The 26,857-nt window shown below is 45.0% G+C and overlaps 3 long non-coding RNA genes across 3 annotated transcripts; all 3 read right to left on the bottom strand.

Moving 5' to 3' along the window:
- Positions 1 to 304: 304 nt before the first annotated feature.
- Positions 305 to 5,222, bottom strand: LOC140693029 (uncharacterized). The gene is made up of 3 exons (XR_012068680.1): positions 5,050 to 5,222; positions 607 to 677; positions 305 to 398 (listed from the first exon to the last, which is right to left on the bottom strand). It is a non-coding gene; the product is annotated as an uncharacterized lncRNA (long non-coding RNA).
- A 374-nt stretch (positions 5,223 to 5,596) lies between these two features.
- On the bottom strand, positions 5,597 to 10,528 carry LOC140693027 (uncharacterized). The gene is made up of 3 exons (XR_012068678.1): positions 10,347 to 10,528; positions 5,904 to 5,974; positions 5,597 to 5,695 (listed from the first exon to the last, which is right to left on the bottom strand). It is a non-coding gene; the product is annotated as an uncharacterized lncRNA (long non-coding RNA).
- Positions 10,529 to 21,504: 10,976 nt separating this feature from the next.
- On the bottom strand, positions 21,505 to 26,419 carry LOC140693033 (uncharacterized). Its single transcript, XR_012068684.1, has 3 exons — positions 26,238 to 26,419; positions 21,795 to 21,865; positions 21,505 to 21,586 (listed from the first exon to the last, which is right to left on the bottom strand). It is a non-coding gene; the product is annotated as an uncharacterized lncRNA (long non-coding RNA).
- Positions 26,420 to 26,857: the final 438 nt, after the last annotated feature.

Here is a 26,857-nt window from a genome sequence, read left to right as displayed (position 1 = left end):
TGCTGCTGCCCAAAGACCTGAGGTCACAGGTCAGTTTCCAGAACCTGAAAGGGCAGACAGTGGAAGATCTGCCTGTCATCAGCTTACTGGTGAGGCTCCGAGGTACTTTCAGACTTGCCCAGTCCTGATGAAGTCGACTTTAGGGGAGACACGAAGAGAAGCTGGCCGATAAGCTGGCTGCACGGATTGAGGAGAGATGCGAACACATGGATGAGAGATGTTCTGCTACAATGGAGAATACTGGCGTGGAGACAGCTGTAGAGGATACCAGGCTCAAAAGACATTCATGAGACATATTGAAACTCACTGATACAGGCAGAAACATACGGAGTGCCAACGTGGACTTGAGGAAGTTCCTCAATTCTCTTCTCCAATAACGGGTCCAAGGTCCCTGACGTCTGAAGGAGAAGAAATGGCAGAGATGATCAAAACGCTCCTGTTCTTGGAAGAGGTCGTGAGAATCCACACGTCCCAAGGGGCATTCCCAAGCCATTCAGACCAAAATTCAACAAGCCCAGGTAAGCCTTTTCCCAGGTTTGGGCCTAGCTAGTGAGCACTTGCCCTTGCCTCCCCTCCACTCAGGCATCCATTTTGAAGGATCAGTACCTGAGCTGCAATGAAGCCATTACGAGAAGAGCAAGCCCCTCCTAGAATCAGAGTTCCTCCAGCTTCACTCTCTGTGAACAACAGTGAACACCTTAAAGGTCAAATAGTCTCGGCTGTAATAGATAAAATTGAATACTTAGCTCACACCTAGAAAAGATGTCCTTCCGCTAGATTCAGCAAATGTTGTGTTTATGTCTTCCCTGGGGTGAAGGGAGTGTGGTAAGTGAGGGGAATCTTTGACTGAACATGAATCTGTATTACGCTTCAGTTTTTCAAGACAGTGAAGGTAAATAGTACAAGTCAGAAAGTGAACTGAACTGTAAAAGTCGCCAATGACATTAAAGATACAGCTTATGTGGATCGTCTATCACTTGAGTCAAGCCCCCGGGGGCACTATATCATGGGGGTGCAGACTTGGTTGCGTTAAATGGCTTTAAACTACAGGATCGGATGATTAAGCATTCTCAACACTGATAGAAAAACACCTGGTTCTCAATAGACTAGCATAACTGCAGCAGGATTCTCCTAGCTAGAATGCCTCTAGGTGCTTTTGGATTCAAACCTAAATGTATATATTTGGTTTGTTTCCTCTTGTATTTTCCTAGAGAGGGATGTTACCCCTTGAAATGCCAACATTGGCCAGTAGGTGTCATTCGGATACAGGGTACCACATGCACAAGTTTATCCAAGGTTGGGGGTTATTCCATGTTTCCAAAAGTTATTTCATGGTTCCTGTTGGTTTCGGAGGCTTCAACCTTAAAGAGCTGACATGACCCCTTGAACAGTTTGGACTGCTAGTTTGCATTCTATCTGTCTAGCTTTTCCGTAGAGCTGACAAAATGTTACCAAAATTGACAAGTCTGGCTTCTTGGTCGATTTAGTGTGTTTCAAAATATAACTCCATTTTTGCATAACTCCCAAAACATGTAAATGAGTTCTGTTAAACTTCTTAAAGACTGCAAATGGGATATCAACACAATGTCAAAATAGTTGTCTTCGGACAATCCCTCCCACCACGGCTGTATAGAAACAAAGAGCTAAGCAAATATCACATTTCTGTGAAATGTATCTGGATAGTGTTGATTCATCGATGCCCAGTTGGCAGAGAAGAAGTGCAACCTGCACTCACTCGCTCCCATGTACAGAGCAATGGAAACATCCACTCACCCAGCCCTTAGCATAGGACACTGGCCGAAGAGAGGTCTGTTACTCCCAAAGACAGGATGAGGCCTCAGGACACCTGGAAGCAGGGGAATGCAAAGCAGGGAATGGAAACCAGTGCAGGTTCGGACCCCTGGTGATGGAGCAACAAGGGTGAAACTCTGTTTAACTTGGACGCACACTCTCAAGCGGACAGGAGACATGGGTTTGAAGGTGATGTGCTGAGATTTACAAGAGTGCCCAGCAGATGCTTGGCTGAGAGAACTCAAAGAAACCAGCGCAAAATATCCCCACAGTTAATTCTGAGACCAAGATCCAAGCTGCCAAATTTGAGGTAGCAGAGGCAATGGTCAGTGAGGCATAGAGCTACGGATGATGGCACACGCTGAGTCTCAGGGATCTGGAGTGCGTTGTGGGATGTGGTGGGTCGAATCAAGAGAGCAAACCGAACTGTGTACCAATAATAAACCAACCACACTGGTCGCGCGGTTGCGATTACCGATATGTCCCATGGCCACACCCAGTACATCTGCAGGACCAGGGACCAATTGGGAATTTTGCCAATAGAGCACGTGTGGGGCTGAATCAGAGATATCGTGCATCTGGTCTGAGGGATCCAGGGGGCCTTGAATTTGAAATCAGAATGAAAAGCCTTAGGATATGCTACATTCATAACCTGGGCTGGGATTATGGTTTGGTTTGAGTCACAGGATGCGCAACAACTCTGTGGTTGCCTTCGTGCACCCGTGCCACAAGGATGAGAGGACAAGGAAGAGTGGTCCAAGTCCACAGCGCGAGAAGAGGAAGCATTCCCTTCAGCACTATCTCCCAAAAGCGGATGCTACATTTTGGATGGCACCGGCACGGTACGGCACCTAGGACAACAAGGAAGGTCTGTGGGATCATTCCAGCAGGCCCTGATATGTGACATCCATAGATATGCTTCCACTGGTGTTTCTGTAGACAGAGAAGCTCTGGAAAGAACTGATTTCTTTGGGACATTCCCGTGGCAATATAAAGCAGAAGAGCACTCTCAGTTTGCTGTTTTGGAAACACTCCAAAATGACATAGAGAAGAATGCAGAGCTGAGAACTTTTAGAAGCTTCATTTCCACAAGAGGAAGTGTCCTGTGCACTTTCAGAAGTGTGAGATAAGTATAATCAAAATGAAGTTATGCTAATCGAAGTAGTATGGGTTGTTCATCACAACTAATGCAACACCAGCAATTGGAGATATACCAAACAACACACACAGGTACAGGTTATGGCATCAATGCCTAGGAGAAATTGTCCTCACAGAAATCCCATGGAATTGCGTAGAGACAAGAGTCTAAAATTTTCAATTAACAAAGCCCTAGAAGTCTACATTAGATACCTGATATTACCTGACCAGTAGAGATGAAGAAGAACAGTAAAAGAAACAGGAAGTACCATTTTCAGTTCCAAAGATATTGAAGGCGCAAAAGATAAGCTTTCAAACAACTAGTCTGCAAAACGCTATCCAGAACAAGTGTTGAAAATGAAGGTCAGGAAAACACTGAAGAACACCAGTGTCTCAGAATCACAAAAGGCAGAATACCAGAAAAGGGGAAGAGAAAGTCTCAACACGAGCCAAAAATATCAGGAAACTCAATGGTTGTGATAATATCAGGGCTAAAATTCAGTCCTTAGCAGACTAGATAATGCAGAGGGACGCGTGAATGACTGTGAAGACAGGGGAAGAGAAAAACCTCGGTCAGAAGCAGACATAGGAAAGCAAGTGCAAACAAATGAAAACATTGCAGTTGAACCCTGGGTTAAGACAGGGCATGAAAGAATAGAAATCATGAGTCCCAGATGGAAAAGCAAGAGATAAAGAAACAAAAAGTGTCTGAAAATTTATCTGTAGAAAAATCAGACTGAAACTTGCTGAAAGCCAAGAAAGAATCATCTATGCGAATTCAGGAATTACACAGCATCCGAAGGAGGTGGAATCCCAATAGACCTACCAGCAGCTGTATGATTCAAATCAACAAAGTTCACGAATATCCGAGTGATTTAAAATGCACCTGGAGGAAACAACATAGTCACAAGGAAACCTCCAGAGGGGTTTCAGCTGATATCTCGGCAGCAATATTGCAGGACAGGGAGGAGTGCCAGGACACAGACCATATCCTGAATGGCCAAATGCTGCCACCTAGGGTAGCCTATGCCACATGAACACCATTTCAAATAACGGCAGAGCTAGAGAATTCTACAGACCGGCAAATCTTAAAAGAATTCAGCAGTTCAAAAGTTTTTCTAAAAGAAAGGTTGAGAAAACTCCCCTGAATAGAAAAGCAGCAAGATGGAATGGAAAGAAGAAACCATTATTGGAAATGCAAGAAGAGCATGTGTGGCAGAGAAGAAAGAAGAAGAACTTAAGGAGGACATCAAAACCCTAAAGATGGGAGAGGGAAGCAGGAAATCATAGGTGATTGGAAGCACTCTCTTAAGTGAATCAGCTTATTTGACTCTGTTTGAAGCGAAAGGAGAGATGCATGGCCTGACGTGTTTGCAAAACAAGCGAGAAGAAGACCAACAAAGAATCAAACCAACAAACAAGCACCAAAATGGTATGGTTGGCTGACATATACAAAGGGAACCATGATTATTCAAAAGAAAATACTCAAGGTGAGGTCAAGGGTCATTCAGAACGCATCGACCCAGTATCGTGGCTTGCATGTACTCAGCACACTTGTATTCGGAAATCAGAAGCGTGCATTCATATTCGTAAATTTTGATTCATAAGAGCATATCGTGACCTAACACTAATGCCGATTTGGAATCAAATGGTTTCCTAGTCCGTGATGTAGACTTGTATGTCTTCCAACAGGATGAAGGAATGCCATATTCTAGGCTACGTAGAGAAGAAATGTAAGAAGCCTATAACAAAGGCAAGTAGCTCTGCCAAAGTGTACTAAGTGCAAAAGAGACCGACAGCAAAGTGCACATTGGGGTTGGTTTCATTTCTTGGAATTTCAGCCCCCATGAATCCAATGGATCCATGTCCTGAGAGTGTGGGTGTTTCAGCAGAAATCAGGCGACGCATATGTATTCCGGGTGTACGGATATTATAGGAACATAAGTCTCCTTTAGTGGGTCCCTGTGTACTGTGAACTGTTAGAAAGTTTAAAGACGTGTGAAACCATCAACTGAAAAGGGACACACTTCCCTCCATTGGTACGGTGCATAGAGCTCTGAACAAAAGGAAAGAGGGAAGAAGAAAGGCCCATGGGACGCTAGTGGGTAGAATCACATTTACCTTAGGAACCTCTCGTCGGATGCAGCCCCTCCCCCAACACTGACAAGATGCAGCAGCCATTGGGGATGGCAGTTAGCGGTTGGATTCCAGGTGGAATGTTGGTGTTTACCGCGAGGCTTGTTGTGGCTGTTGGATCCTAGGTAACCGGGCAGAGTTCTGTGGGTGGATCAGTGTGATGGAGGGGCTGCCGCCCTCTGTGGAGCTTGGCTTAGGTCTTTGGTCCGGGAAGCTGTGTCAGTTCGAGATACTGCTGCTGCCCAAAGACCTGAGGTCACAGGTCAGTTTCCAGAACCTGAAAGGGCAGACAGTGGAAGATCTGCCTGTCATCAGCTTACTGGTCAGGCTCCGAGGTACTTTCAGACTTGCCCAGTCCTGGTGAAGTCGACTTTAGGGGAGACACGAAGAGAAGCTGGCCGATAAGCTGGCTGCACGGATTGAGGAGAGATGCGAACACATGGATGAGAGATGTTCTGCTACAATGGAGAATACTGGCGTGGAGACAGCTGTAGAGGATACCAGGCTCAAAAGACATTCATGAGACATATTGAAACTCACTGATACAGGCAGAAACATACGGAGTGCCAACGTGGACTTGAGGAAGTTCCTCAATTCTCTTCTCCAATAACGGGTCCAAGGTCCCTGACGTCTGAAGGAGAAGAAATGGCAGAGATGATCAAAACGCTCCTGTTCTTGGAAGAGGTCGTGAGAATCCACACGTCCCAAGGGGCATTCCCAAGCCATTCAGACCAAAATTCAACAAGCCCAGGTAAGCCTTTTCCCAGGTTTGGGCCTAGCTAGTGAGCACTTGCCCTTGCCTCCCCTCCACTCAGGCATCCATTTTGAAGGATCAGTACCTGAGCTGCAATGAAGCCATTACGAGAAGAGCAAGCCCCTCCTAGAATCAGAGTTCCTCCAGCTTCACTCTCTGTGAACAACAGTGAACACCTTAAAGGTCAAATAGTCTCGGCTGAAATAGATAAAATTGAATACTTAGCTCACACCTAGAAACGATGTCCTTCCACTAGATTCAGCAAATGTTGTGTTTATGTCTTCCCTGGGGTGAAGGGAGTGTGGTAAGTGAGGGGAATCTTTGACTGAACATGAATCTGTATTACGCTTCAGTTTTTCAAGACAGTGAAGGTAAATAGTACAAGTCAGAAAGTGAACTGAACTGTAAAAGTCGCCAATGACATTAAAGATACAGCTTATGTGGATCGTCTATCACTTGAGTCAAGCCCCCGGGGGCACTATATCATGGGGGTGCAGACTTGGTTGCGTTAAATGGCTTTAAACTACAGGATCGGATGATTAAGCGTTCTCAACACTGATAGAAAAACACCTGGTTCTCAATAGACTAGCATAACTGCAGCAGGATTCTCCTAGCTAGAATGCCTCTAGGTGCTTTTGGATTCAAACCTAAATGTATATATTTGGTTTGTTTCCTCTTGTATTTTCCTAGAGAGGGATGTTACCCCTTGAAATGCCAACATTGGCCAGTAGGTGTCATTCGGATACAGGGTACCACATGCACAAGTTTATCCAAGGTTGGGGGTTATTCCATGTTTCCAAAAGTTATTTCATGGTTCCTGTTGGTTTCGGAGGCTTCAACCTTAAAGAGCTGACATGACCCCTTGAACAGTTTGGACTGCTAGTTTGCATTCTATCTGTCTAGCTTTTCCGTAGAGCTGACAAAATGTTACCAAAATTGACAAGTCTGGCTTCTAGGTCGATTTAGTGTGTTTCAAAATATAACTCCATTTTTGCATAACTCCCAAAACATGTAAATGAGTTCTGTTAAACTTCTTAAAGACTGCAAATGGGATATCAACACAATGTCAAAATAGTTGTCTTCGGACAATCCCTCCCACCACGGCTGTATAGAAACAAAGAGCTAAGCAAATATCACATTTCTGTGAAATGTATCTGGATAGTGTTGATTCATCGATGCCCAGTTGGCAGAGAAGAAGTGCAACCTGCACTCACTCGCTCCCATGTACAGAGCAATGGAAACATCCACTCACCCAGCCCTTAGCATAGGACACTGGCCGAAGAGAGGTCTGTTACTCCCAAAGACAGGATGAGGCCTCAGGACACCTGGAAGCAGGAGAATGCAAAGCAGGGAATGGAAACCAGTGCAGGTTCGGACCCCTGGTGATGGAGCAACAAGGGTGAAACTCTGTTTAACTTGGACGCACACTCTCAAGCGGACAGGAGACATGGGTTTGAAGGTGATGTGCTGAGATTTACAAGAGTGCCCAGCAGATGCTTGGCTGAGAGAACTCAAAGAAACCAGCGCAAAATATCCCCACAGTTAATTCTGAGACCAAGATCCAAGCTGCCAAATTTGAGGTAGCAGAGGCAATGGTCAGTGAGGCATAGAGCTACGGATGATGGCACACGCTGAGTCTCAGGGATCTGGAGTGCGTTGTGGGATGTGGTGGGTCGAATCAAGAGAGCAAACCGAACTGTGTACCAATAATAAATCAACCACACTGGTCGCGCGGTTGCGATTACCGATATGTCCCATGGCCACACCCAGTACATCTGCAGGACCAAGGACCAATTGGGAATTTTGCCAATAGAGCACGTGTGGGGCTGAATCAGAGATATCGTGCATCTGGTCTGAGGGATCCAGGGGGCCTTGAATTTGAAATCAGAATGAAAAGCCTTAGGATATGCTACATTCATAACCTGGGCTGGGATTATGGTTTGGTTTGAGTCACAGGATGCGCAACAACTCTGTGGTTGCCTTCGTGCACCCGTGCCACAAGGATGAGAGGACAAGGAAGAGTGGTCCAAGTCCACAGCGCGAGAAGAGGAAGCATTCCCTTCAGCACTATCTCCCAAAAGCGGATGCTACATTTTGGATGGCACCGGCACGGTACGGCACCTAGGACAACAAGGAAGGTCTGCGGGATCATTCCAGCAGGCCCTGATATGTGACATCCATAGATATGCTTCCACTGGTGTTTCTGTAGACAGAGAAGCTCTGGAAAGAACTGATTTCTTTGGGACATTCCCGTGGCAATAAAAAGCAGAAGAGCACTCTCAGTTTGCTGTTTTGGAAACACTCCAAAATGACATAGAGAAGAATGCAGAGCTGAGAACTTTTAGAAGCTTCATTTCCACAAGAGGAAGTGTCCTGTGCACTTTCAGAAGTGTGAGATAAGTATAATCAAAATGAAGTTATGCTAATCGAAGTAGTATGGGTTGTTCATCACAACTAATGCAACACCAGCAATTGGAGATATACCAAACAACACACACAGGTACAGGTTATGGCATCAATGCCTAGGAGAAATTGTCCTCACAGAAATCCCATGGAATTGCGTAGAGACAAGAGTCTAAAATTTTCAATTAACAAAGCCCTAGAAGTCTACATTAGATACCTGATATTACCTGACCAGTAGAGATGAAGAAGTACAGTAAAAGAAACAGGAAGTACCATTTTCAGTTCCAAAGATATTGAAGGCGCAAAAGATAAGCTTTCAAACAACTAGTCTGCAAAACGCTATCCAGAACAAGTGTTGAAAATGAAGGTCAGGAAAACACTGAAGAACACCAGTGTCTCAGAATCACAAAAGGCAGAATACCAGAAAAGGGGAAGAGAAAGTCTCAACACGAGCCAAAAATATCAGGAAACTCAATGGTTGTGATAATATCAGGGCTAAAATTCAGTCCTTAGCAGACTAGATAATGCAGAGGGACGCGTGAATGACTGTGAAGACAGGGGAAGAGAAAAACCTCGGTCAGAAGCAGACATAGGAAAGCAAGTGCAAACAAATGAAAACATTGCAGTTGAACCCTGGGTTAAGACAGGGCATGAAAGAATAGAAATCATGAGTCCCAGATGGAAAAGCAAGAGATAAAGAAACAAAAAGTGTCTGAAAATTTATCTGTAGAAAAATCAGACTGAAACTTGCTGAAAGCCAAGAAAGAATCATCTATGCGAATTCAGGAATTACACAGCATCCGAAGGAGGTGGAATCCCAATAGACCTACCAGCAGCTGTATGATTCAAATCAACAAAGTTCACGAATATCCGAGTGATTTAAAATGCACCTGGAGGAAACAACATAGTCACAAGGAAACCTCCAGAGGGGTTTCAGCTGATATCTCGGCAGCAATATTGCAGGACAGGGAGGAGTGCCAGGACACAGACCATATCCTGAATGGCCAAATGCTGCCACCTAGGGTAGCCTATGCCACATGAACACCATTTCAAATAACGGCAGAGCTAGAGAATTCTACAGACCGGCAAATCTTAAAAGAATTCAGCAGTTCAAAAGTTTTTCTAAAAGAAAGGTTGAGAAAACTCCCCTGAATAGAAAAGCAGCAAGATGGAATGGAAAGAAGAAACCATTATTGGAAATGCAAGAAGAGCATGTGTGGCAGAGAAGAAAGAAGAAGAACTTAAGGAGGACATCAAAACCCTAAAGATGGGAGAGGGAAGCAGGAAATCATAGGTGATTGGAAGCACTCTCTTAAGTGAATCAGCTTATTTGACTCTGTTTGAAGCGAAAGGAGAGATGCATGGCCTGACGTGTTTGCAAAACAAGCGAGAAGAAGACCAACAAAGAATCAAACCAACAAACAAGCACCAAAATGGTATGGTTGGCTGACATATACAAAGGGAACCATGATTATTCAAAAGAAAATACTCAAGGTGAGGTCAAGGGTCATTCAGAACGCATCGACCCAGTATCGTGGCTTGCATGTACTCAGCACACTTGTATTCGGAAATCAGAAGCGTGCATTCATATTCGTAAATTTTGATTCATAAGAGCATATCGTGACCTAACACTAATGCCGATTTGGAATCAAATGGATTCCTAGTCCGTGATGTAGACTTGTATGTCTTCCAACAGGATGAAGGAATGCCATATTCTAGGCTACGTAGAGAAGAAATGTAAGAAGCCTATAACAAAGGCAAGTAGCTCTGCCAAAGTGTACTAAGTGCAAAAGAGACCGACAGCAAAGTGCACATTGGGGTTGGTTTCATTTCTTGGAATTTCAGCCCCCATGAATCCAATGGATCCATGTCCTGAGAGTGTGGGTGTTTCAGCAGAAATCAGGCGACGCATATGTATTCCGGGTGTACGGATATTATAGGAACATAAGTCTCCTTTAGTGGGTCCCTGTGTACTGTGAACTGTTAGAAAGTTTAAAGACGTGTGAAACCATCAACTGAAAAGGGACACACTTCCCTCCATTGGTACGGTGCATAGAGCTCTGAACAAAAGGAAAGAGGGAAGAAGAAAGGCCCATGGGACGCTAGTGGGTAGAATCACATTTACCTTAGGAACCTCTCGTCGGATGCAGCCCCTCCCCCAACACTGACAAGATGCAGCAGCCATTGGGGATGGCAGTTAGCGGTTGGATTCCAGGTGGAATGTTGGTGTTTACCGCGAGGCTTGTTGTGGCTGTTGGATCCTAGGTAACCGGGCAGAGTTCTGTGGGTGGATCAGTGTGATGGAGGGGCTGCCGCCCTCTGTGGAGCTTGGCTTAGGTCTTTGGTCCGGGAAGCTGTGTAAGTTCGAGATACTGCTGCTGCCCAAAGACCTGAGGTCACAGGTCAGTTTCCAGAACCTGAAAGGGCAGACAGTGGAAGATCTGCCTGTCATCAGCTTACTGGTGAGGCTCCGAGGTACTTTCAGACTTGCCCAGTCCTGATGAAGTCGACTTTAGGGGAGACACGAAGAGAAGCTGGCCGATAAGCTGGCTGCACGGATTGAGGAGAGATGCGAACACATGGATGAGAGATGTTCTGCTACAATGGAGAATACTGGCGTGGAGACAGCTGTAGAGGATACCAGGCTCAAAAGACATTCATGAGACATATTGAAACTCACTGATACAGGCAGAAACATACGGAGTGCCAACGTGGACTTGAGGAAGTTCCTCAATTCTCTTCTCCAATAACGGGTCCAAGGTCCCTGACGTCTGAAGGAGAAGAAATGGCAGAGATGATCAAAACGCTCCTGTTCTTGGAAGAGGTCGTGAGAATCCACACGTCCCAAGGGGCATTCCCAAGCCATTCAGACCAAAATTCAACAAGCCCAGGTAAGCCTTTTCCCAGGTTTGGGCCTAGCTAGTGAGCACTTGCCCTTGCCTCCCCTCCACTCAGGCATCCATTTTGAAGGATCAGTACCTGAGCTGCAATGAAGCCATTACGAGAAGAGCAAGCCCCTCCTAGAATCAGAGTTCCTCCAGCTTCACTCTCTGTGAACAACAGTGAACACCTTAAAGGTCAAATAGTCTCGGCTGTAATAGATAAAATTGAATACTTAGCTCACACCTAGAAAAGATGTCCTTCCGCTAGATTCAGCAAATGTTGTGTTTATGTCTTCCCTGGGGTGAAGGGAGTGTGGTAAGTGAGGGGAATCTTTGACTGAACATGAATCTGTATTAGGCTTCAGTTTTTCAAGACAGTGAAGGTAAATAGTACAAGTCAGAAAGTGAACTGAACTGTAAAAGTCGCCAATGACATTAAAGATACAGCTTATGTGGATCGTCTATCACTTGAGTCAAGCCCCCGGGGGCACTATATCATGGGGGTGCAGACTTGGTTGCGTTAAATGGCTTTAAACTACAGGATCGGATGATTAAGCATTCTCAACACTGATAGAAAAACACCTGGTTCTCAATAGACTAGCATAACTGCAGCAGGATTCTCCTAGCTAGAATGCCTCTAGGTGCTTTTGGATTCAAACCTAAATGTATATATTTGGTTTGTTTCCTCTTGTATTTTCCTAGAGAGGGATGTTACCCCTTGAAATGCCAACATTGGCCAGTAGGTGTCATTCGGATACAGGGTACCACATGCACAAGTTTATCCAAGGTTGGGGGTTATTCCATGTTTCCAAAAGTTATTTCATGGTTCCTGTTGGTTTCGGAGGCTTCAACCTTAAAGAGCTGACATGACCCCTTGAACAGTTTGGACTGCTAGTTTGCATTCTATCTGTCTAGCTTTTCCGTAGAGCTGACAAAATGTTACCAAAATTGACAAGTCTGGCTTCTTGGTCGATTTAGTGTGTTTCAAAATATAACTCCATTTTTGCATAACTCCCAAAACATGTAAATGAGTTCTGTTAAACTTCTTAAAGACTGCAAATGGGATATCAACACAATGTCAAAATAGTTGTCTTCGGACAATCCCTCCCACCACGGCTGTATAGAAACAAAGAGCTAAGCAAATATCACATTTCTGTGAAATGTATCTGGATAGTGTTGATTCATCGATGCCCAGTTGGCAGAGAAGAAGTGCAACCTGCACTCACTCGCTCCCATGTACAGAGCAATGGAAACATCCACTCACCCAGCCCTTAGCATAGGACACTGGCCGAAGAGAGGTCTGTTACTCCCAAAGACAGGATGAGGCCTCAGGACACCTGGAAGCAGGGGAATGCAAAGCAGGGAATGGAAACCAGTGCAGGTTCGGACCCCTGGTGATGGAGCAACAAGGGTGAAACTCTGTTTAACTTGGACGCACACTCTCAAGCGGACAGGAGACATGGGTTTGAAGGTGATGTGCTGAGATTTACAAGAGTGCCCAGCAGATGCTTGGCTGAGAGAACTCAAAGAAACCAGCGCAAAATATCCCCACAGTTAATTCTGAGACCAAGATCCAAGCTGCCAAATTTGAGGTAGCAGAGGCAATGGTCAGTGAGGCATAGAGCTACGGATGATGGCACACGCTGAGTCTCAGGGATCTGGAGTGCGTTGTGGGATGTGGTGGGTCGAATCAAGAGAGCAAACCGAACTGTGTACCAATAATAAACCAACCACACTGGTCGCGCGGTTGCGATTACCGATATGTCCCATGGCCACACCCAGTACATCTGCAGGACCAGGGACCAATTGGGAATTTTGCCAATAGAGCACGTGTGGGGCTGAATCAGAGATATCGTGCATCTGGTCTGAGGGATCCAGGGGGCCTTGAATTTGAAATCAGAATGAAAAGCCTTAGGATATGCTACATTCATAACCTGGGCTGGGATTATGGTTTGGTTTGAGTCACAGGATGCGCAACAACTCTGTGGTTGCCTTCGTGCACCCGTGCCACAAGGATGAGAGGACAAGGAAGAGTGGTCCAAGTCCACAGCGCGAGAAGAGGAAGCATTCCCTTCAGCACTATCTCCCAAAAGCGGATGCTACATTTTGGATGGCACCGGCACGGTACGGCACCTAGGACAACAAGGAAGGTCTGTGGGATCATTCCAGCAGGCCCTGATATGTGACATCCATAGATATGCTTCCACTGGTGTTTCTGTAGACAGAGAAGCTCTGGAAAGAACTGATTTCTTTGGGACATTCCCGTGGCAATATAAAGCAGAAGAGCACTCTCAGTTTGCTGTTTTGGAAACACTCCAAAATGACATAGAGAAGAATGCAGAGCTGAGAACTTTTAGAAGCTTCATTTCCACAAGAGGAAGTGTCCTGTGCACTTTCAGAAGTGTGAGATAAGTATAATCAAAATGAAGTTATGCTAATCGAAGTAGTATGGGTTGTTCATCACAACTAATGCAACACCAGCAATTGGAGATATACCAAACAACACACACAGGTACAGGTTATGGCATCAATGCCTAGGAGAAATTGTCCTCACAGAAATCCCATGGAATTGCGTAGAGACAAGAGTCTAAAATTTTCAATTAACAAAGCCCTAGAAGTCTACATTAGATACCTGATATTACCTGACCAGTAGAGATGAAGAAGAACAGTAAAAGAAACAGGAAGTACCATTTTCAGTTCCAAAGATATTGAAGGCGCAAAAGATAAGCTTTCAAACAACTAGTCTGCAAAACGCTATCCAGAACAAGTGTTGAAAATGAAGGTCAGGAAAACACTGAAGAACACCAGTGTCTCAGAATCACAAAAGGCAGAATACCAGAAAAGGGGAAGAGAAAGTCTCAACACGAGCCAAAAATATCAGGAAACTCAATGGTTGTGATAATATCAGGGCTAAAATTCAGTCCTTAGCAGACTAGATAATGCAGAGGGACGCGTGAATGACTGTGAAGACAGGGGAAGAGAAAAACCTCGGTCAGAAGCAGACATAGGAAAGCAAGTGCAAACAAATGAAAACATTGCAGTTGAACCCTGGGTTAAGACAGGGCATGAAAGAATAGAAATCATGAGTCCCAGATGGAAAAGCAAGAGATAAAGAAACAAAAAGTGTCTGAAAATTTATCTGTAGAAAAATCAGACTGAAACTTGCTGAAAGCCAAGAAAGAATCATCTATGCGAATTCAGGAATTACACAGCATCCGAAGGAGGTGGAATCCCAATAGACCTACCAGCAGCTGTATGATTCAAATCAACAAAGTTCACGAATATCCGAGTGATTTAAAATGCACCTGGAGGAAACAACATAGTCACAAGGAAACCTCCAGAGGGGTTTCAGCTGATATCTCGGCAGCAATATTGCAGGACAGGGAGGAGTGCCAGGACACAGACCATATCCTGAATGGCCAAATGCTGCCACCTAGGGTAGCCTATGCCACATGAACACCATTTCAAATAACGGCAGAGCTAGAGAATTCTACAGACCGGCAAATCTTAAAAGAATTCAGCAGTTCAAAAGTTTTTCTAAAAGAAAGGTTGAGAAAACTCCCCTGAATAGAAAAGCAGCAAGATGGAATGGAAAGAAGAAACCATTATTGGAAATGCAAGAAGAGCATGTGTGGCAGAGAAGAAAGAAGAAGAACTTAAGGAGGACATCAAAACCCTAAAGATGGGAGAGGGAAGCAGGAAATCATAGGTGATTGGAAGCACTCTCTTAAGTGAATCAGCTTATTTGACTCTGTTTGAAGCGAAAGGAGAGATGCATGGCCTGACGTGTTTGCAAAACAAGCGAGAAGAAGACCAACAAAGAATCAAACCAACAAACAAGCACCAAAATGGTATGGTTGGCTGACATATACAAAGGGAACCATGATTATTCAAAAGAAAATACTCAAGGTGAGGTCAAGGGTCATTCAGAACGCATCGACCCAGTATCGTGGCTTGCATGTACTCAGCACACTTGTATTCGGAAATCAGAAGCGTGCATTCATATTCGTAAATTTTGATTCATAAGAGCATATCGTGACCTAACACTAATGCCGATTTGGAATCAAATGGTTTCCTAGTCCGTGATGTAGACTTGTATGTCTTCCAACAGGATGAAGGAATGCCATATTCTAGGCTACGTAGAGAAGAAATGTAAGAAGCCTATAACAAAGGCAAGTAGCTCTGCCAAAGTGTACTAAGTGCAAAAGAGACCGACAGCAAAGTGCACATTGGGGTTGGTTTCATTTCTTGGAATTTCAGCCCCCATGAATCCAATGGATCCATGTCCTGAGAGTGTGGGTGTTTCAGCAGAAATCAGGCGACGCATATGTATTCCGGGTGTACGGATATTATAGGAACATAAGTCTCCTTTAGTGGGTCCCTGTGTACTGTGAACTGTTAGAAAGTTTAAAGACGTGTGAAACCATCAACTGAAAAGGGACACACTTCCCTCCATTGGTACGGTGCATAGAGCTCTGAACAAAAGGAAAGAGGGAAGAAGAAAGGCCCATGGGACGCTAGTGGGTAGAATCACATTTACCTTAGGAACCTCTCGTCGGATGCAGCCCCTCCCCCAACACTGACAAGATGCAGCAGCCATTGGGGATGGCAGTTAGCGGTTGGATTCCAGGTGGAATGTTGGTGTTTACCGCGAGGCTTGTTGTGGCTGTTGGATCCTAGGTAACCGGGCAGAGTTCTGTGGGTGGATCAGTGTGATGGAGGGGCTGCCGCCCTCTGTGGAGCTTGGCTTAGGTCTTTGGTCCGGGAAGCTGTGTCAGTTCGAGATACTGCTGCTGCCCAAAGACCTGAGGTCACAGGTCAGTTTCCAGAACCTGAAAGGGCAGACAGTGGAAGATCTGCCTGTCATCAGCTTACTGGTCAGGCTCCGAGGTACTTTCAGACTTGCCCAGTCCTGGTGAAGTCGACTTTAGGGGAGACACGAAGAGAAGCTGGCCGATAAGCTGGCTGCACGGATTGAGGAGAGATGCGAACACATGGATGAGAGATGTTCTGCTACAATGGAGAATACTGGCGTGGAGACAGCTGTAGAGGATACCAGGCTCAAAAGACATTCATGAGACATATTGAAACTCACTGATACAGGCAGAAACATACGGAGTGCCAACGTGGACTTGAGGAAGTTCCTCAATTCTCTTCTCCAATAACGGGTCCAAGGTCCCTGACGTCTGAAGGAGAAGAAATGGCAGAGATGATCAAAACGCTCCTGTTCTTGGAAGAGGTCGTGAGAATCCACACGTCCCAAGGGGCATTCCCAAGCCATTCAGACCAAAATTCAACAAGCCCAGGTAAGCCTTTTCCCAGGTTTGGGCCTAGCTAGTGAGCACTTGCCCTTGCCTCCCCTCCACTCAGGCATCCATTTTGAAGGATCAGTACCTGAGCTGCAATGAAGCCATTACGAGAAGAGCAAGCCCCTCCTAGAATCAGAGTTCCTCCAGCTTCACTCTCTGTGAACAACAGTGAACACCTTAAAGGTCAAATAGTCTCGGCTGAAATAGATAAAATTGAATACTTAGCTCACACCTAGAAACGATGTCCTTCCACTAGATTCAGCAAATGTTGTGTTTATGTCTTCCCTGGGGTGAAGGGAGTGTGGTAAGTGAGGGGAATCTTTGACTGAACATGAATCTGTATTACGCTTCAGTTTTTCAAGACAGTGAAGGTAAATAGTACAAGTCAGAAAGTGAACTGAACTGTAAAAGTCGCCAATGACATTAAAGATACAGCTTATGTGGATCGTCTATCACTTGAGTCAAGCCCCCGGGGGCACTATATCATGGGGGTGCAGACTTGGTTGCGTTAAATGGCTTTAAACTACAGGATCGGATGATTAAGCGTTCTCAACACTGATAGAAAAACACCTGGTTCTCAATAGACTAGCATAACTGCAGCAGGATTCTCCTAGCTAGAATGCCTCTAGGTGCTTTTGGATTCAAACCTAAATGTATATATTTGGTTTGTTTCCTCTTGTATTTTCCTAGAGAGGGATGTTACCCCTTGAAATGCCAACATTGGCCAGTAGGTGTCATTCGGATACAGGGTACCACATGCACAAGTTTATCCAAGGTTGGGGGTTATTCCATGTTTCCAAAAGTTATTTCATGGTTCCTGTTGGTTTCGGAGGCTTCAACCTTAAAGAGCTGACATGACCCCTTGAACAGTTTGGACTGCTAGTTTGCATTCTATCTGTCTAGCTTTTCCGTAGAGCTGACAAAATGTTACCAAAATTGACAAGTCTGGCTTCTAGGTCGATTTAGTGTGTTTCAAAATATAACTCCATTTTTGCATAACTCCCAAAACATGTAAATGAGTTCTGTTAAACTTCTTAAAGACTGCAAATGGGATATCAACACAATGTCAAAATAGTTGTCTTCGGACAATCCCTCCCACCACGGCTGTATAGAAACAAAGAGCTAAGCAAATATCACATTTCTGTGAAATGTATCTGGATAGTGTTGATTCATCGATGCCCAGTTGGCAGAGAAGAAGTGCAACCTGCACTCACTCGCTCCCATGTACAGAGCAATGGAAACATCCACTCACCCAGCCCTTAGCATAGGACACTGGCCGAAGAGAGGTCTGTTACTCCCAAAGACAGGATGAGGCCTCAGGACACCTGGAAGCAGGAGAATGCAAAGCAGGGAATGGAAACCAGTGCAGGTTCGGACCCCTGGTGATGGAGCAACAAGGGTGAAACTCTGTTTAACTTGGACGCACACTCTCAAGCGGACAGGAGACATGGGTTTGAAGGTGATGTGCTGAGATTTACAAGAGTGCCCAGCAGATGCTTGGCTGAGAGAACTCAAAGAAACCAGCGCAAAATATCCCCACAGTTAATTCTGAGACCAAGATCCAAGCTGCCAAATTTGAGGTAGCAGAGGCAATGGTCAGTGAGGCATAGAGCTACGGATGATGGCACACGCTGAGTCTCAGGGATCTGGAGTGCGTTGTGGGATGTGGTGGGTCGAATCAAGAGAGCAAACCGAACTGTGTACCAATAATAAACCAACCACACTGGTCGCGCGGTTGCGATTACCGATATGTCCCATGGCCACACCCAGTACATCTGCAGGACCAGGGACCAATTGGGAATTTTGCCAATAGAGCACGTGTGGGGCTGAATCAGAGATATCGTGCATCTGGTCTGAGGGATCCAGGGGGCCTGGAATTTGAAATCAGAATGAAAAGCCTTAGGATATGCTACATTCATAACCTGGGCTGGGATTATGGTTTGGTTTGAGTCACAGGATGCGCAACAACTCTGTGGTTGCCTTCGTGCACCCGTGCCACAAGGATGAGAGGACAAGGAAGAGTGGTCCAAGTCCACAGCGCGAGAAGAGGAAGCATTCCCTTCAGCACTATCTCCCAAAAGCGGATGCTACATTTTGGATGGCACCGGCACGGTACGGCACCTAGGACAACAAGGAAGGTCTGTGGGATCATTCCAGCAGGCCCTGATATGTGACATCCATAGATATGCTTCCACTGGTGTTTCTGTAGACAGAGAAGCTCTGGAAAGAACTGATTTCTTTGGGACATTCCCGTGGCAATAAAAAGCAGAAGAGCACTCTCAGTTTGCTGTTTTGGAAACACTCCAAAATGACATAGAGAAGAATGCAGAGCTGAGAACTTTTAGAAGCTTCATTTCCACAAGAGGAAGTGTCCTGTGCACTTTCAGAAGTGTGAGATAAGTATAATCAAAATGAAGTTATGCTAATCGAAGTAGTATGGGTTGTTCATCACAACTAATGCAACACCAGCAATTGGAGATATACCAAACAACACACACAGGTACAGGTTATGGCATCAATGCCTAGGAGAAATTGTCCTCACAGAAATCCCATGGAATTGCGTAGAGACAAGAGTCTAAAATTTTCAATTAACAAAGCCCTAGAAGTCTACATTAGATACCTGATATTACCTGACCAGTAGAGATGAAGAAGAACAGTAAAAGAAACAGGAAGTACCATTTTCAGTTCCAAAGATATTGAAGGCGCAAAAGATAAGCTTTCAAACAACTAGTCTGCAAAACGCTATCCAGAACAAGTGTTGAAAATGAAGGTCAGGAAAACACTGAAGAACACCAGTGTCTCAGAATCACAAAAGGCAGAATACCAGAAAAGGGGAAGAAAAAGTCTCAACACGAGCCAAAAATATCAGGAAACTCAATGGTTGTGATAATATCAGGGCTAAAATTCAGTCCTTAGCAGACTAGATAATGCAGAGGGACGCGTGAATGACTGTGAAGACAGGGGAAGAGAAAAACCTCGGTCAGAAGCAGACATAGGAAAGCAAGTGCAAACAAATGAAAACATTGCAGTTGAACCCTGGGTTAAGACAGGGCATGAAAGAATAGAAATCATGAGTCCCAGATGGAAAAGCAAGAGATAAAGAAACAAAAAGTGTCTGAAAATTTATCTGTAGAAAAATCAGACTGAAACTTGCTGAAAGCCAAGAAAGAATCATCTATGCGAATTCAGGAATTACACAGCATCCGAAGGAGGTGGAATCCCAATAGACCTACCAGCAGCTGTATGATTCAAATCAACAAAGTTCACGAATATCCGAGTGATTTAAAATGCACCTGGAGGAAACAACATAGTCACAAGGAAACCTCCAGAGGGGTTTCAGCTGATATCTCGGCAGCAATATTGCAGGACAGGGAGGAGTGCCAGGACACAGACCATATCCTGAATGGCCAAATGCTGCCACCTAGGGTAGCCTATGCCACATGAGCACCATTTCAAATAATGGCAGAGCTAGAGAATTCTACAGACTGGCAAATCTTAAAAGAATTCAGCAGTTCAAAAGTTTTTCTAAAAGAAAGGTTGAGAAAACTCCCCTGAATAGAAAAGCAGCAAGATGGAATGGAAAGAAGAAACCATTATTGGAAATGCAAGAAGAGCATGTGTGGCAGAGAAGAAAGAAGAAGAACTTAAGGAGGACATCAAAACCCTAAAGATGGGAGAGGGAAGCAGGAAATCATAGGTGATTGGAAGCACTCTCTTAAGTGAATCAGCTTATTTGACTCTGTTTGAAGCGAAAGGAGAGATGCATGGCCTGACGTGTTTGCAAAACAAGCGAGAAGAAGACCAACAAAGAATCAAACCGACAAACAAGCACCAAAATGGTATGGTTGGCTGACATATACAAAGGGAACCATGATTATTCAAAAGAAAATACTCAAGGTGAGGTCAAGGGTCATTCAGAACGCATCGACCCAGTATCGTGGCTTGCATGTACTCAGCACACTTGTATTCGGAAATCAGAAGCGTGCATTCATATTCGTAAATTTTGATTCATAAGAGCATATCGTGACCTAACACTAATGCCGATTTGGAATCAAATGGATTCCTAGTCCGTGATGTAGACTTGTATGTCTTCCAACAGGATGAAGGAATGCCATATTCTAGGCTACGTAGAGAAGAAATGTAAGAAGCCTATAACAAAGGCAAGTAGCTCTGCCAAAGTGTACTAAGTGCAAAAGAGACCGACAGCAAAGTGCACATTGGGGTTGGTTTCATTTCTTGGAATTTCAGCCCCCATGAATCCAATGGATCCATGTCCTGAGAGTGTGGGTGTTTCAGCAGAAATCAGGCGACGCATATGTATTCCGGGTGTACGGATATTATAGGAACATAAGTCTCCTTTAGTGGGTCCCTGTGTACTGTGAACTGTTAGAAAGTTTAAAGACGTGTGAAACCATCAACTGAAAAGGGACACACTTCCCTCCATTGGTACGGTGCATAGAGCTCTGAACAAAAGGAAAGAGGGAAGAAGAAAGGCCCATGGGACGCTAGTGGGTAGAATCACATTTACCTTAGGAACCTCTCGTCGGATGCAGCCCCTCCCCCAACACTGACAAGATGCAGCAGCCATTGGGGATGGCAGTTAGCGGTTGGATTCCAGGTGGAATGTTGGTGTTTACCGCGAGGCTTGTTGTGGCTGTTGGATCCTAGGTAACCGGGCAGAGTTCTGTGGGTGGATCAGTGTGATGGAGGGGCTGCCGCCCTCTGTGGAGCTTGGCTTAGGTCTTTGGTCCGGGAAGCTGTGTCAGTTCGAGATACTGCTGCTGCCCAAAGACCTGAGGTCACAGGTCAGTTTCCAGAACCTGAAAGGGCAGACAGTGGAAGATCTGCCTGTCATCAGCTTACTGGTCAGGCTCCGAGGTACTTTCAGACTTGCCCAGTCCTGGTGAAGTCGACTTTAGGGGAGACACAAAGAGAAGCTGGCCGATAAGCTGGCTGCACGGATTGAGGAGAGATGCGAACACATGGATGAGAGATGTTCTGCTACAATGGAGAATACTGGCGTGGAGACAGCTGTAGAGGATACCAGGCTCAAAAGACATTCATGAGACATATTGAAACTCACTGATACAGGCAGAAACATACGGAGTGCCAACGTGGACTTGAGGAAGTTCCTCAATTCTCTTCTCCAATAACGGGTCCAAGGTCCCTGACGTCTGAAGGAGAAGAAATGGCAGAGATGATCAAAACGCTCCTGTTCTTGGAAGAGGTCGTGAGAATCCACACGTCCCAAGGGGCATTCCCAAGCCATTCAGACCAAAATTCAACAAGCCCAGGTAAGCCTTTTCCCAGGTTTGGGCCTAGCTAGTGAGCACTTGCCCTTGCCTCCCCTCCACTCAGGCATCCATTTTGAAGGATCAGTACCTGAGCTGCAATGAAGCCATTACGAGAAGAGCAAGCCCCTCCTAGAATCAGAGTTCCTCCAGCTTCACTCTCTGTGAACAACAGTGAACACCTTAAAGGTCAAATAGTCTCGGCTGAAATAGATAAAATTGAATACTTAGCTCACACCTAGAAACGATGTCCTTCCGCTAGATTCAGCAAATGTTGTGTTTATGTCTTCCCTGGGGTGAAGGGAGTGTGGTAAGTGAGGGGAATCTTTGACTGAACATGAATCTGTATTACGCTTCAGTTTTTCAAGACAGTGAAGGTAAATAGTACAAGTCAGAAAGTGAACTGAACTGTAAAAGTCGCCAATGACATTAAAGATACAGCTTATGTGGATCGTCTATCACTTGAGTCAAGCCCCCGGGGGCACTATATCATGGGGGTGCAGACTTGGTTGCGTTAAATGGCTTTAAACTACAGGATCGGATGATTAAGCGTTCTCAACACTGATAGAAAAACACCTGGTTCTCAATAGACTAGCATAACTGCAGCAGGATTCTCCTAGCTAGAATGCCTCTAGGTGCTTTTGGATTCAAACCTAAATGTATATATTTGGTTTGTTTCCTCTTGTATTTTCCTAGAGAGGGATGTTACCCCTTGAAATGCCAACATTGGCCAGTAGGTGACATTCGGATACAGGGTACCACATGCACAAGTGTATCCAAGGTTGGGGGTTATTCCATGTTTCCAAAAGTTATTTCATGGTTCCTGTTGGTTTCGGAGGCTTCAACCTTAAAGAGCTGACATGACCCCTTGAACAGTTTGGACTGCTAGTTTGCATTCTATCTGTCTAGCTTTTCCGTAGAGCTGACAAAATGTTACCAAAATTGACAAGTCTGGCTTCTAGGTCGATTTAGTGTGTTTCAAAATATAACTCCATTTTTGCATAACTCCCAAAACATGTAAATGAGTTCTGTTAAACTTCTTAAAGACTGCAAATGGGATATCAACACAATGTCAAAATAGTTGTCTTCGGACAATCCCTCCCACCACGGCTGTATAGAAACAAAGAGCTAAGCAAATATCACATTTCTGTGAAATGTATCTGGATAGTGTTGATTCATCGATGCCCAGTTGGCAGAGAAGAAGTGCAACCTGCACTCACTCGCTCCCATGTACAGAGCAATGGAAACATCCACTCACCCAGCCCTTAGCATAGGACACTGGCCGAAGAGAGGTCTGTTACTCCCAAAGACAGGATGAGGCCTCAGGACACCTGGAAGCAGGAGAATGCAAAGCAGGGAATGGAAACCAGTGCAGGTTCGGACCCCTGGTGATGGAGCAACAAGGGTGAAACTCTGTTTAACTTGGACGCACACTCTCAAGCGGACAGGAGACATGGGTTTGAAGGTGATGTGCTGAGATTTACAAGAGTGCACAGCAGATGCTTGGCTGAGAGAACTCAAAGAAACCAGCGCAAAATATCCCCACAGTTAATTCTGAGACCAAGATCCAAGCTGCCAAATTTGAGGTAGCAGAGGCAATGGTCAGTGAGGCATAGAGCTACGGATGATGGCACACGCTGAGTCTCAGGGATCTGGAGTGCGTTGTGGGATGTGGTGGGTCGAATCAAGAGAGCAAACCGAACTGTGTACCAATAATAAACCAACCACACTGGTCGCGCGGTTGCGATTACCGATATGTCCCATGGCCACACCCAGTACATCTGCAGGACCAGGGACCAATTGGGAATTTTGCCAATAGAGCACGTGTGGGGCTGAATCAGAGATATCGTGCATCTGGTCTGAGGGATCCAGGGGGCCTGGAATTTGAAATCAGAATGAAAAGCCTTAGGATATGCTACATTCATAACCTGGGCTGGGATTATGGTTTGGTTTGAGTCACAGGATGCGCAACAACTCTGTGGTTGCCTTCGTGCACCCGTGCCACAAGGATGAGAGGACAAGGAAGAGTGGTCCAAGTCCACAGCGCGAGAAGAGGAAGCATTCCCTTCAGCACTATCTCCCAAAAGCGGATGCTACATTTTGGATGGCACCGGCACGGTACGGCACCTAGGACAACAAGGAAGGTCTGTGGGATCATTCCAGCAGGCCCTGATATGTGACATCCATAGATATGCTTCCACTGGTGTTTCTGTAGACAGAGAAGCTCTGGAAAGAACTGATTTCTTTGGGACATTCCCGTGGCAATAAAAAGCAGAAGAGCACTCTCAGTTTGCTGTTTTGGAAACACTCCAAAATGACATAGAGAAGAATGCAGAGCTGAGAACTTTTAGAAGCTTCATTTCCACAAGAGGAAGTGTCCTGTGCACTTTCAGAAGTGTGAGATAAGTATAATCAAAATGAAGTTATGCTAATCGAAGTAGTATGGGTTGTTCATCACAACTAATGCAACACCAGCAATTGGAGATATACCAAACAACACACACAGGTACAGGTTATGGCATCAATGCCTAGGAGAAATTGTCCTCACAGAAATCCCATGGAATTGCGTAGAGACAAGAGTCTAAAATTTTCAATTAACAAAGCCCTAGAAGTCTACATTAGATACCTGATATTACCTGACCAGTAGAGATGAAGAAGAACAGTAAAAGAAACAGGAAGTACCATTTTCAGTTCCAAAGATATTGAAGGCGCAAAAGATAAGCTTTCAAACAACTAGTCTGCAAAACGCTATCCAGAACAAGTGTTGAAAATGAAGGTCAGGAAAACACTGAAGAACACCAGTGTCTCAGAATCACAAAAGGCAGAATACCAGAAAAGGGGAAGAAAAAGTCTCAACACGAGCCAAAAATATCAGGAAACTCAATGGTTGTGATAATATCAGGGCTAAAATTCAGTCCTTAGCAGACTAGATAATGCAGAGGGACGCGTGAATGACTGTGAAGACAGGGGAAGAGAAAAACCTCGGTCAGAAGCAGACATAGGAAAGCAAGTGCAAACAAATGAAAACATTGCAGTTGAACCCTGGGTTAAGACAGGGCATGAAAGAATAGAAATCATGAGTCCCAGATGGAAAAGCAAGAGATAAAGAAACAAAAAGTGTCTGAAAATTTATCTGTAGAAAAATCAGACTGAAACTTGCTGAAAGCCAAGAAAGAATCATCTATGCGAATTCAGGAATTACACAGCATCCGAAGGAGGTGGAATCCCAATAGACCTACCAGCAGCTGTATGATTCAAATCAACAAAGTTCACGAATATCCGAGTGATTTAAAATGCACCTGGAGGAAACAACATAGTCACAAGGAAACCTCCAGAGGGGTTTCAGCTGATATCTCGGCAGCAATATTGCAGGACAGGGAGGAGTGCCAGGACACAGACCATATCCTGAATGGCCAAATGCTGCCACCTAGGGTAGCCTATGCCACATGAGCACCATTTCAAATAATGGCAGAGCTAGAGAATTCTACAGACTGGCAAATCTTAAAAGAATTCAGCAGTTCAAAAGTTTTTCTAAAAGAAAGGTTGAGAAAACTCCCCTGAATAGAAAAGCAGCAAGATGGAATGGAAAGAAGAAACCATTATTGGAAATGCAAGAAGAGCATGTGTGGCAGAGAAGAAAGAAGAAGAACTTAAGGAGGACATCAAAACCCTAAAGATGGGAGAGGGAAGCAGGAAATCATAGGTGATTGGAAGCACTCTCTTAAGTGAATCAGCTTATTTGACTCTGTTTGAAGCGAAAGGAGAGATGCATGGCCTGACGTGTTTGCAAAACAAGCGAGAAGAAGACCAACAAAGAATCAAACCGACAAACAAGCACCAAAATGGTATGGTTGGCTGACATATACAAAGGGAACCATGATTATTCAAAAGAAAATACTCAAGGTGAGGTCAAGGGTCATTCAGAACGCATCGACCCAGTATCGTGGCTTGCATGTACTCAGCACACTTGTATTCGGAAATCAGAAGCGTGCATTCATATTCGTAAATTTTGATTCATAAGAGCATATCGTGACCTAACACTAATGCCGATTTGGAATCAAATGGATTCCTAGTCCGTGATGTAGACTTGTATGTCTTCCAACAGGATGAAGGAATGCCATATTCTAGGCTACGTAGAGAAGAAATGTAAGAAGCCTATAACAAAGGCAAGTAGCTCTGCCAAAGTGTACTAAGTGCAAAAGAGACCGACAGCAAAGTGCACATTGGGGTTGGTTTCATTTCTTGGAATTTCAGCCCCCATGAATCCAATGGATCCATGTCCTGAGAGTGTGGGTGTTTCAGCAGAAATCAGGCGACGCATATGTATTCCGGGTGTACGGATATTATAGGAACATAAGTCTCCTTTAGTGGGTCCCTGTGTACTGTGAACTGTTAGAAAGTTTAAAGACGTGTGAAACCATCAACTGAAAAGGGACACACTTCCCTCCATTGGTACGGTGCATAGAGCTCTGAACAAAAGGAAAGAGGGAAGAAGAAAGGCCCATGGGACGCTAGTGGGTAGAATCACATTTACCTTAGGAACCTCTCGTCGGATGCAGCCCCTCCCCCAACACTGACAAGATGCAGCAGCCATTGGGGATGGCAGTTAGCGGTTGGATTCCAGGTGGAATGTTGGTGTTTACCGCGAGGCTTGTTGTGGCTGTTGGATCCTAGGTAACCGGGCAGAGTTCTGTGGGTGGATCAGTGTGATGGAGGGGCTGCCGCCCTCTGTGGAGCTTGGCTTAGGTCTTTGGTCCGGGAAGCTGTGTCAGTTCGAGATACTGCTGCTGCCCAAAGACCTGAGGTCACAGGTCAGTTTCCAGAACCTGAAAGGGCAGACAGTGGAAGATCTGCCTGTCATCAGCTTACTGGTCAGGCTCCGAGGTACTTTCAGACTTGCCCAGTCCTGGTGAAGTCGACTTTAGGGGAGACACGAAGAGAAGCTGGCCGATAAGCTGGCTGCACGGATTGAGGAGAGATGCGAACACATGGATGAGAGATGTTCTGCTACAATGGAGAATACTGGCGTGGAGACAGCTGTAGAGGATACCAGGCTCAAAAGACATTCATGAGACATATTGAAACTCACTGATACAGGCAGAAACATACGGAGTGCCAACGTGGACTTGAGGAAGTTCCTCAATTCTCTTCTCC

The sequence above is a fragment of the Vicugna pacos genome, unplaced genomic scaffold (assembly GCF_048564905.1).
Source record: "Vicugna pacos unplaced genomic scaffold, VicPac4 scaffold_19, whole genome shotgun sequence".
Lineage (NCBI taxonomy): Eukaryota > Metazoa > Chordata > Mammalia > Artiodactyla > Camelidae > Vicugna > Vicugna pacos.
This window is presented reverse-complemented; position numbering and strand designations above follow the sequence as displayed.